Raw genomic sequence first — 12,931 nt, forward strand, 5'->3', positions numbered from 1 at the left:
GCTCTGTTTATAGCTCTTTAAAAAAAAATCTAACATGTATCAAATGAGAAAATTCCAACAGGAGATAAGAACCCACTACTTTGCCAAATTAAAAACAAACAAACAAACTTCTACGTAGTTAAGAACAAACTAACAAGTTTTAAACTTGTTTTCTTTTTAGCTTAAATCTTGGCAGAAACTTACTATGGGGATAATAATAGTACTTACCTAAAAAGGTGGTTGGGAAAATTAATTAAACTAATGCACGTGAAATGCTTAGCTTAGAACCACACACATAATAAATGGTCAATAAATGTTAAGTACTACTGTTAGGGCTTTTGTTATCATGTTGTTGAACCTTAATGGAAAGCAGAATATAGCAATAACAACAGTCTTGTAGGAAGATTTTTCCCTAGTGAATAATCTGAAACAGTTATCAGTATGGTATCTGATTTTATATTGTTATGGGAAATTCAAGCAGTTTCACTTAAATTATGAGGCCAGAGGACTAAGGTAATGGAGTAATAATAATAACTTACAGTTATGGAGCACTTAATATGTGTCAATCACTGTTGTAAGGAGCTCTTTAGTAACAACCCTCTGAGGAGGATACTGTTAGCAACCTGTATTTTAACACATGGAAAAACTGAGGTGCACACAGGTTACAGGAACCTCCCTAAGGCTACAGATTCAAGAAGGGAGGGGCCAGAATTCAAATGCAGAAGGCTGACTCCATCCAGAGTCCTTCCACTTAGGATAGTGGGGTTGGGCTGAAGTACTCTGCAAGATTAAAGTTAAGACATAGTCATATCTCCTGTCAGATGTAGCCATAAGAAATTGTAAGTTGGAGATGAGCAAAAGCAATCAGAGGTATCTACTCTCTGTGTTAGATAAGTAAGGATGTCACCCCATTTACTGTGTGGGTTTCTGGGCCACCACCTCACTGCCCATCCCACTACTGGGCAAACTGCCTTACAGGACAGGCATCCAAATACATCAGAAAAAAATTGGTGGAGCAATATGCTATGGGACAGGCTTAGAGTTTCAGCTTTGCTGAGCTTCCCTCAGTTTCTGTTTGACTTAGTCAGGACTCAAGAGACATTGATGCAAGTCCCAGCTTAGTCTCAGTGAGCCTAATGAGAACTGAGGTTAGCCTGAGTCAGCCAGGAAAGCCACTGGGCTCTAACCAAATAAGAAAGACCAGACTATGCTTTCATCATCAGTAGATTTTTAGTTGAATGCTAGCAAGACAGTGAATAGGACAAGCAAGGACCATGGCTCAGGAGGCCAAAGGAGCCAGAAGATACTACTGTCTAAGGATTCCTGATTCCCCAGATTTTTCCCTTTCCCCAAATACCATGCTACCTCCTGCCTTAACACATATTGGTTACATTCTTGTCAGTGCCAAGAGTTTTTCCCCTTACAGAAACCAATAAAGGTTTATATAATGCAAATCTTATTCCCAAATTAATCAGTTAACCAATCAGTTAACCAATATGTACTATACTCAATTCATAATATGCTATAGGAGAAATGTATTTTATTTTATTTATTTTTAAAGACTTTATTTATTTGTGAGAGAGAGCATAAGCAGGGGGAGAAGCAGGCTGAGGGAGAAGCAGGCTCCCCGCTGAGCAAGGAGCCCAATGTGGGACTCGATCCCAGGACTCTGAGATCAAGATCCCAGCCGAAGGTAGACACTCAACCAACTGAGCCACCCAGGAGTCCCAGGAGAAATGAATTTTAATCAAGATGTGTTTTAATGTATTTAATCAAAATGTGTTTTAATCAAGAGTCTTAGCTTTCAAGTAATAGAGGCCATCTTCAGTTAGCTTGAGCAAAAATGGAAAGTGTTCTTAAAAAGATACGGGGATGTCTCATGCAACTCAAAGACTCAGAAAGGGGATGAAGTCAGGAATTGGAAAGATGTTAGGACTTTGTTTATCTCTGCTTTTTAATCTTTTTATCTCAGCTTCTCTCTTAGTATCTGCTCCATTCTCTTTTTCTCTGCATATCTGCCTTCTCTGCTTCTCTAGTCTATATGGAAGAAGCCCTACTCTTGCATCCCAGTTCCTGAGCTTACATGTTACAGTTGTGTTTTAGTTTCTTCATTTAGACTAACTTATTTTATCATCTCCATACCCCAATTCTAAATTCTAGGTTACCCAGAAGTTTGATTGGCTCCATGGGGTTTGGGTGCATTCCTTTGGGCCAATCCGTCATAGCCAATAGAGTGGGATTCTGAGCTCAGACAGAATACTGACCTGTAGATCAACCTCTATAGATCTCCGGGGGCTTAGGGCTGGGTGCTGTTGTCCCCAGGGAAGTAGAATCTTTGTAAGCTTGAAGTATACCTTAGTATGTTTCTACTGAGAGGATAAAAACCAATTTTAAGAGGTGAGAGAAGTAGTTATTTAGCAAGAAACTGAATAAGAATGATTTCCTTCGTATGAAAATTCTGTTTGATCTTTGTTGTTGTTATCATCTCTATCAGAGATCCTTGTGTTTTATACTCTATGTACCAACTTGTGTCTTGTCCTTTTATTTGTTCATGGCTTTGGAGATACAATATAAGATGATACCTATTACCATTTTGGACATATGCAGGGTCCTTAAGAACTCATTCCTTGTATAAAAATCAATCATGTTTTTATTTTATTATTATTATTATTAAAGATTTTGTTTATTTATTTGACAGAGAGAAACACAGTGAGAGAGGGAACACAAGCAGGGGGAGTGGGAGAGGGAGAAGCAGGCTTCCTGCAGAGCAGGGAGCCCAATGCGGGGCTCGATCCCAGGACCCTGGGACCATGACCTGAGCCGAAGGCAGACGCTTAATGACTGAACCACCCAGGCACCACCTCAATCATGTTTTTAATACTATGTGCATGGGTTAAATAAAAAGATACCATAGCCATTTCCTCTCTCACTCCCCATGCCCTCACACTAGTCCAAAAATCAGTTTCTACCAAATAATTTGTTGGACTTTTGTGAGGCAGAATTGGAGAATGAGCAGTGAAAGACTGGGGGGGGGGGGGGGTTGCGCCTGGGTGGCTCAGTAGGTTAAGCGTCTGCCTTTGGCTCAAGTCATGATCCCAGAGTCCTGGGATCGAGCCCCACATCGGGCTCCCTGCTCATCAGGGAGCCTGCTTCTCCCTCTGACCCTCTCCCCTGTCATGCTGTTTCTCTCTCTCTCAAATAAATAAATAAATGAATCTTAAAAAAAAAAAAAAAGACTAGAGAGGGAGCAGGAGGGGAAAGAATTAGTAGTCCATCCTTCCAAACCACCCAAAACTATTGCTCCTGAAGTCTTCCACATTACATTACGGCACAAACATTAACCTGGACATCATCCTTGATACTTCTTGCCTCCCCTTTCCTGTGCCCATACCATACCTAATGCTGTAACTCCAACTGGAAAACATGCTTCATCTGTCTACTTTCCATTTCCACTACTACCTTCCAAATCCAAGCCACCAGCTTGCTACACTAGCTTCCTTATTGATCTCCCTGCCTATAACTCATACTTTCCCACAATCTATTCTACATGGCAGGTAGAGCAGTATTTTTAAAATGTAATTCTTTGGTCATAAGAGAGTGTCTTGAATTTGACTTATCCTCCTGCTGTAGCAACTAGAAAACTGGACAAAATATATGAGGCAAAGATTTGGGGCATTAGACAAGATACAGCACAGAAACTGGATCCCTGAGAGAATGAATACAAATGAGGTGAGCATTAGAATAGTCCTGGCTTTATGCCTAGCGGTACTTTCCAAATGCAGTACAGGAAGGGGCGGGGCAGCCCAAGAGGAAAACGGTAGTCTCACTAAGGAAACAGAGATCGGAATTTTGGAAGGCTGAATGATAATTTGTCTTTTCTTCTTTATTCTATTTAAGTGGTAAGGTAATTTATATTGAATGATTTTTAAATGTTAAAACCAATCAGGCACTTTGGGGATTCATTACATTTTTCAGATATGTCTCTTTTCTTGTCTCCCCCAATTCTCTCCATCCCTATAATGTTCCAGTTTCTCATTTGCCAAAATGGTCCCCAAATACTTATTCATGGGTTTTTATATCTCATATTCTTTCCACCTCTTCTTTGGAAACTCTTAGCCTATTTTGCTTAATTAGTGAATATTCTGAAACAGTTGTCAGTATGATGTCTGATTTTATATTTGTATGAGAAATTCAAGTAATTGATTGAAGATTATCTTTTGGCATTAAGAAAATATTCAATTTAGGCGTGCCTGGGTAGCTCAGTTGGTTGGGTGTCCGACTCTTGGGTTCTGCTGGGGTTGTAATCTTGGCATAGTGGGATGGAGCCCCATGTTGGGCTCTGCGCTCAGCACGGAGTCTGCTTGGGATTCTCTCCCTCTCCCTCTGCCACTCCCTTCGCTCACATATATGCACGCCCCCTCTCTCTAAAATAAATAAATAAAATCTTAAAAAAAGAAAATATTCAATTTATGTTTAAAGAACCACATATACACAATATACAAAAATAAATTTGAAATGGATTAAAGACTTGAGTGTTAAGACTGGAAACCATAGAACTCCTAGGAAAAAACATAGGCAGTAAGTCTTTGGCATCAGCAATATTTGTTTGCATGAGTCTCCTCAGGCAAGGGCAACAAAAGCTAAAATAAATAAACAAAAGCTAAAAAAAAAAAAAGCTTTTACACAGAGAAAGAAATCATCAACAAAACAAAAAGACAACCTACTGAATGGGAGAAGATATTTGCATATCATACATGCAGTAAAGGGTTAATGTCCAAAATATAGAAAGAACTTACACAACTTAATATAAAAAAACACAACCAATTAAAAAAAGGGGAAAGGACTTGAATAGACATTTTTCCAAAGAAGGCATATAGATGGTCAGTAGGCACATGAAAAGATGTTCAACATCACTACTTATCAGGGAAATGTAATTCAAAACCATAATGAGATACCTGACACCTGTCAGATTGGCTATTATCAAAAAGACAAAAAATAACAAGTGTTGGCAAGGATGTAGAGAAGTGGAGAAAAGCAAATCCTTGTACGCTGTTGGTGGGAATATAAATTAGTGCAGCCACTATGGAAAACAGTATGGAGGGTCCTCAAAAAGTAAAAATAGAACTACTTTATGATCCAGCAATTCCACTGCTGGATGTTTATCCAATGAAAATGAAAACACCAATTCGAAGAGGTATATGCACCCCTATGTTCACGGCAGCATTACTTACAATAGCCACGATGTGGAAGCAACAGATAAATGGATGAAGATGGGATATATATAAATACACATAGATATGTGTGGGATACATATAGATAGATACACATAAAACTCAGCCATAAAAAAGAATGAAATCTTGCCATTTGCAACTATGTGAATGGACCTAGAGTGTGTTATGCTAAGTGAAATAAGTCAAAGAAAGACAAATAGCTTTCACTTATATGTGGAATCTAAAAAACAAAACAAATGAACAAACAAAACAGAAATAGATTCATAGATACAGGAAACAAACTGTTGGTTACCAGAGCGTGGAGGGTTGGGGTGAGCAAATGGATGAAGGGGGTTAAGAAGTACAAACTTCTAGTTATAAGATAAATAAGTCATGGGATGTAATATACGATATAGGGAATATAGTCAATAATATTCTAATTCTAATCACCATTCGGTGATGGATGAACTAGACTTAACGTGGGGATCATTTCATAATGTCTAAAAATATTGACTCACTATGATATATATACCTGAAACTAATAGGATATTATAGGTCAATTATACATCAATTAAAAAATAAGAAGAAAATCAACTGAAGGAAAATGGTGTATTAGAATTCAATTCTGGCAACTGACACAGTACCCCAACTCAAATAAGATTAGGCAAAAGAAAGAATTTATTATAAGGTATTTTATGGAAGATTGAACATCAAGATGGCAGGAAGGGCAGTGATGTGGCTATGCTTCCACTAACTAAATCCTATGACTTAAATATCATCAGGATTCTCTGACTCTAGTCTCTGCTTCTCTGTGTGCTTTGACTTCCTTCTTTTCTTTCTTTGTTCCCAGAATGGGAAACTTGGTTGCTGACAACTCAGGAGCTTTACATCTTACAGCACCAACACTAGAAAGACTGGCTTGATTCTCTCTTCCTACATCCAAAAATTGCTTGACCCTGCCTTGAGTCAAGTGCCCACCCTCTACCAATCAGCTGTGGCCAAGGAGACTGAGTCACTCAGGGACCCGTTCCAAGAAAATCCTATGAATGGAGGGAGGAGAGGAACATTTTTCGGGAGAGAGGGATTTCTATTCCCAGAAGGGAAGCAGTGCTTAGAATGCAAACCCTAGGTTTCTACTATAAATGGAAACATTGGTATGCTAAATGTGTCGACCAAGAGCAAGAACTTCCCATTAACTAGGTACAATCATAACCCTGCCATGATCAGCTGGTAGTGAGAATAACATTCCCTGACTTAAGGAAAGCAACACAAAAACATATAGGAAATATGCCTTTTTTTCACATGTGTGGTTGTGACGGAGCCACGATATTCTTAAAATATAGGTTTCTCTTTGTTATTTTATTCTTAGCAAATTGCATTTCTCCACTACATGATGAACCATCACTGACTTATCCAAAATAACCCACATGGTTCCTTATGAAAATAAGAGAATAAAACCTATTATAAGCAAGTGATTTGGATATTTTCTTTTGTATTTATGTATTACCCAATTACATTGAAACATATTTCTGTTTACCTTCTATCCACTTTTTTTCTCAATTATGTTTTTCCAATGCTCTATAGGAATAAATATGAAAATCTTATTCCTTTTTTTCTGTAAAAGAACTGCAACTCCTTTATTATATTTAGAAATCCAATAAACTTCTAATTACATAGAATCATTAATGGAAACATTGGGAATAATTCTTTTTGCCATTATTTATAGATATAAAGTTTCCTGGGACACATTATATAGACATAATTTTATATTGTATATTAGTTTATTTCATTTGAGGCCCAGGATATTGGTACCCTCCTTTAGAGGCAGCATTCACTTTGCTACTGGAAGGTCACAGCTAGACCTGGGGCACTAACAAACCCAGGTGACGTAGTCTAATCTGGGACTGAAGTGATTGGAAGCTGTGCTTCAGTCCTCATGAAGGCCAGTGAGTCCTTTTTTTTTTTTTTTTAAGATTTTTGTTTATTTATTTATTTATTTATTTATTTATTTATTTATTTATCAGAGAGAGAACAAGCAGGGGGAGAGGCAGAGGGAGAGGGAGAAGCAGGCTCCCCGCTGAACAAGGAGCCCGATGCAGGGCTCGATCCCAGGACCCTGAGATCATGACCTGAGCCGAAGGCAGACGCTTAACCAACTGAGCCACCCAGGCGCCCCCAGTTATTCCTTTTTACTTTATTCCTAGGGTTGTCATTTGGTGACCCCATCCAAAGCCTGGGGACTTTATCAAAGCCCCCCTCCTATAAAGTTGGCATGCTCAAATTTCCATTTTTGTTCCCCATGGCCCATGAGTCATCGTAAGCTCTGCATATCTCTCATCATCTCAGGCACATATTTCAGAATTGGCAGATACTTTCATATATGATGCTTCTTCTACTTGGAACACTGGATAGCTCATCTCACACCCCTCCCTTACTCCTGGCTAACTCCTACTTCTACCCTTATGGCTTAGCCTAAATGTAACTCCCGGGAAACTTTTCTTGACTCCCATGGCAGTGCCCCTCCCTTGTGCCACCATAGTATCCTGCCTTCCCTTGTCATGAATACTTATGACATTTAAAAATAATTGCTTTATCTCCCCTTACCAGACTCTACACTTTGTGATGTCAGAAACAGTATCTTCCTTGCTTATCCTTTTGTTTCTGGCACATAAAACAGTGCCTGGAATATAGTAAGAACGCAAATAATTGTTCATGAATAAATTGATATTCCTCTATGCTTAAATGGCCCCCCATTTCCTGCAGAAAAAATTCTCACTTCCTATGCATGGTACATAAGACTTTTTGTGATGTGAGACCTGGATCTGTCATCACCCCATACTCTAAAATATGCTTTGCTCTTTAACATCTCTGTATCTTCAGGGTCCTCTGCCCTCTGTCTGTGTGTCTTTTTTCCCTTTGTAGTCTGGAAAACTCATGCTGTCTGTGTCTTCTCTTGTGGTCTGGAAAATTCGTGCTCCTCTTCTAACAGTTTAAGTTTCTCCTCCTCTTAGAAGTCCCTTTGGGCTGATTCTTGTTCTTTTTCTGTTACATTTACTTTCTTCTTTATCTGTGTATCTTACAGCATTCATCATGTACTATAATTGTTTGTTTATATGTCTATTATACCACCAAATTATAAGTTACTTAAGGGTGGAAGCTCTCTTTTAATCTCCATAGCCCAGGTCTGATCACATTTCTTAGTTAACAATATTAAAAGAATAGGCATAATAATTATTATCACTTCTTTTTAAAAATTATCACTTCTTGAATAGCCTGACTTTGAAGTACATTTTCAAAAGTATCTTTGCAACAATTCCCGTAAGTTAGGTACTAGTTCCTAATTCCTAGAGTTTAGAAAAGCTAAATAACCTAATATCGCATAGCTAGTAATTGGTGGAAGCACAATTTGAACCCAGATAATCTGATTGCAGAGTCCAAGCCGTACTGGCTGGAGAGACAGAGGGAGAGAAGGCGGGGGGCGGGGGGATGTGGCATGATATCAGGAGGGGCAAAAATAGTTCCGTGGGTGGCCAGGCATAGATTCATGGATGGGAACGGTGGGAATTGAGGACTGAGGAGTTGGTTCAGGTTAAATTATTCATACCCGAGTGTATCATGATAAGGAGTTTAGGTTCTGTCCTGTAGCTAGTGGGTTCATTTTAGATGAAGCTTAGGAATCCCAGAGCTACAGTGTAACACGTAGAGGCTCTGGCTGTGTATACAGCGGGTTGCTGGCAAACAGGTGATCGTGCTCACGTTAGAGCAGGGGGTGGCCTTCCGGATCACGGATGCCGAGGAAAGGCCGTATCTGCTTGCATTTTCATCATCACGGTCCATCTTACAGCTATGGAGAAGTGATTAGTAGCCACAGGGTATTCCATTTACAGAAGAAATGTGTGTCTGGTTATCCTAATAGCATTTGGATTTGGTTTTTATCCTCAATCTGATGTTGTATATTTATACAAAAATCTTTATAACTGTATATATGCTTTAAATTACTTTTTGTGTGATTGAAATATATTAAAATTCAGTCTGAAATGTTTGCTATCTGGAAATTTGGAAAATTATTTCTCTGTGTACTTATTCCCCCCCATATACACAACACATGTATTTTTCTAGGCTTCATAGCTCCAATTTTTATGTGTAATGATTGAATAATCCAGTTGATAGCGCTTATGGTAAATTCGAACCATATAGGTATTTGGAAAGGCTATTTAATTAAAAGTGGTGTGTACTCAGAAACATCTCACATGTGTGATATAGAATAGTAACTCACCCCTTTATATTAATTTATTTTTGATGTGCATTAATGTATTATGTAATTGTTTTTAGTGTCCCTTGCTGTAGTTCTGTGACATTAGGAGATAGATAGCACTACACAAATCTAATTTTATTATAGCCCTAGAAGTCTTAATGTTTGATAACCTTCCCTCTCCTCCCCCAAGTGCCCCATCTATGTTCTCCCTCTCTGTTTCCCTCTCTCTCCCCCTCTCTCTTCACCCCCCATCCCTTCCTTCCTCTCTCTCTCGCCCCCTCATGCAGGTCACATGTTCACACGGAAACACATTGTTAGGTGAAAAGTTCTCATTCTACTGAGTAAATAAGAATTTTTTTTTTTCTTTTGGAGAGAGCGCATGTGTGAGTGGGGAGGGGAGGGGCTAAGGGAGAGGGAGAGAGAGAATCTCACGCAGGCTCCACGTTCCCTGAGGAGCCTGATACGGGTTCAATCTCACGACCCTGAGATCACTACCTGAATCGGAATCAAGAATCAGATGCTTAACTGACTGAGCCACCCAGGTGCCCCTGAGTAAACAAGAATCTTGATCTTATTAAGCTTTCTGTAGCCACATACACCACTCCGGTTGTACTTGACTCTTACATGGTATCTTTTTCCCATTTCTCATTCAAGGTTATCCTTGAGGGTTATTATTCAGTTAGATTCTTACTGTGAAAATGCTGATTATGGGTCAAGAATAAGTCCTGTATTCTCATTTATTAAACATTTTCTATGAGATCAAGAAAAATCATTGGATCTTCATGGTGATGCTAACCAGTTGTTTTTCTTTTCTGTTGTGGAATAATCAGAACTGGGAAGGACTTGATACAGATTCATGAAGGTTCCTTAATCTTATCAAGACTACACTGTTGGCCACTATGACAATAACTAGCCTAGAGTGAGTGTCTGCCAGGTGCCAGGCACTGGGCTAAGTATTTTGCACACATGGCTGGTAGTCACCACCTTAGTAGCAACGTAAGTCAGCCACGTTCTACAGATGAGAAAGCAGGCTGAGAAGAGAGATTCATTAATACACCTGAGCTCACACAGCTAGTAAGTGACAGAAACCAAATTTAACTTCAGATTTGTCTGACTAAACTCCACACTTCTTTCTTTCTTTTTTTTTTAAAGATTTTATTTATTTATTTAATTGACAGAGAGAGAGAGAGACAGCGTGAGAGGGAACACAAGCAGGGGGAGTGGGAGAGGGAGAAGCAGGCTTCCCGCTGAGCAGGGAGCCCGATGCGGGGCTCGATCCCAGGATCCTGGGATCATGACCTGAGCCCAAGGCAGTCGCCTAACCTACTGAGCCACCCCGCACCCCTCCACACCTCTTTCACTACATAAAATTTCTTTCAATCGGCAACTGATATAAATATCTGAGGAGATGCATATCTATACAGGGGCAGCAAAAACAGAAAAAAAGAAGCAGCATTATTGGATTTCTTTTTTTCTATTTTACTTTATTTTATTTAATTTTAATTTTATTTTATTATGTTATGTTAATCAGCATACATTACATCATTAGTTTTTGATGTAGTGTTCCATGATTCATTGTTTGCGTATAACACCCAGTGCTCCATTCAATACGTGCCCTCTTTAATACCCATCACCAGGCTAACCCATCCCTCCACCCCCCTCCCCTCTAGAACCCTCAGTTTGTTTCTCAGAGTCCATCGTCTCTCATGGTTCGTCTCCCCCTCTGATTCCCCCCCTTCATTTTTCCCTTCCTACTATCTTCTTCTTCTTCTTTCTTTTTTTAACATATAATGTATTATTTGTTTCAGAGGTACAGGTCTGTGATTCATGAGTCTTACACAATTCACAGCACTCACCATAGCACATACCCTCCCCAATGTCTATCACCCAGCCACCCCATCCCTTCCCTCCACCCACCACTTCAGCAAACCTTGGTTTGTTTCCTGAGATTAAGAATTCCTCATATCAGTGAGATCATATGATACATGTCTTTTTCTGATTGACTTCTTTCGCTTCGTATAATACCCTCTAGTTCCATCTGCGTTGTTGCAAATGGCAAGATTTCAGGGTTTTTTGATGGCTGCATAATATTCCTGTGTGTGTGTGTGTGTGTGTGTGTGTGTGTGTGTGTATACACATCTTCTTTATCCATTCATCTGTTGATGGGCATCTTGGCTCTTTCATAGTTTGGCTATTGTGGACATTGCTGCTATAAACATTGGGGTGCATGTACCCCTTCGGATCACTACATTTGTATCTTTGGGGTAAATACCCAGTAGTGCCATTGCTGGGTCGTAGGGTAGCTCTGTTTTCAACTTTTTGAGGAACCGCCATACTGTTTTCCAGAGTGGCTGCACCAGCTTGCATTCCCACCAACAGTGTAGGAGGGTTCCCCTTTCTCCGCATCCTCGCCAACATCTGTCATTTCCTGACTTGTTAATTTTAGCCATTCTGACTGGTGTGAGGTGGTATCTCATTTTAGTTTGATTTGGATTTCCCTGATGCTGAGCAATGTTGAGCACTTTTTCATGTATCTGTTGGCCATTTGGATGTCTTCTTTGGAAAAATGTCTGTTCATGTTTTCTGCCCATTTCTTGATTGGATTCTTTGTTCTTTGGGTGTTGAGTTTGATAAGTTCTTTATAGATTTTGGATACTAGCCCTTTATCTGATATGTCATTTGCAAATATCTTCTCCCATTCTGTCAGTTGTCTTTTGGTTTTGTTGACTGTTTCCTTTGCTGTGCAAAAGCTTTTTATCTTGATGAAGTCCCAATAATTTATTTTTGCCCTTGCTTCCCTTGCCTTTGGCAATGTTTCTAGGAAGAAGTTGCTGCGGCTGAGGTCGAAGAGGTTGCTGCCTGTGTTCTCCTCTAGGATTTTGATGGACTCCTGTCTCACATTTAGGTCTTTCATCCATTTTTGAATCTATTTTTGTGTGTGGTGTAAGGAAATGGTCCAGTTTCATTCTTCTGCATGTGGCTGTCCAATTTTCCCAACACCATTTGTTGACAAGACTGTCTTTTTTCCATTGGACATTCTTTCCTGCTTTGTCGAAGATTAGTTGACCATAGAGTTAAGGGTCCATTTCTGGGTTTTCTATTCTGTTCCATTGATATGTCTGTTTTTGTGCCAGTACCATACTGTCTGGATGATGACAGCTTTGTAATAGAGCTTGAAGTCCGGAATTGTGATGCCACCAGTTTTGCTTTTTTTTTTCAACATTCCTCTGGCTATTTGGGGTCTCTTCTGGTTCCATACAAATTTTAGGATTATTTGTTCCATTTTTTGAAAAAAGTTGATGGTATTTTGATAGGGATTGCATTAAATGTGTAGATTGCTCTAGGTAGCATAGACATTTTCACAGTATTTGTTCTTCCAATCCATGAGCAGGAACGTTTTTCCATTTCTTTGTGTCTTCCTCAATTTCTTTCATGAATATTTTATAGTTTTCTGAGTACAGATTCTTTGCCTCTTTGGTTAGATTTA

The 12,931-nt window shown here is 39.3% G+C and overlaps 1 protein-coding gene across 1 annotated transcript in view; it reads left to right on the forward strand.

Annotated features, from left to right (window-relative positions):
* The window catches only part of NSUN7 (NOP2/Sun RNA methyltransferase family member 7), a 61,543-nt gene that overhangs the window by 8,731 nt on the left and 39,881 nt on the right, over positions 1 to 12,931 (forward strand). The gene's annotated exons all lie outside the window — the stretch shown is intronic.

This window comes from Halichoerus grypus, chromosome 3 (assembly GCF_964656455.1).
Source record: "Halichoerus grypus chromosome 3, mHalGry1.hap1.1, whole genome shotgun sequence".
In the NCBI taxonomy this organism is placed as follows: Eukaryota; Metazoa; Chordata; class Mammalia; order Carnivora; family Phocidae; genus Halichoerus; species Halichoerus grypus.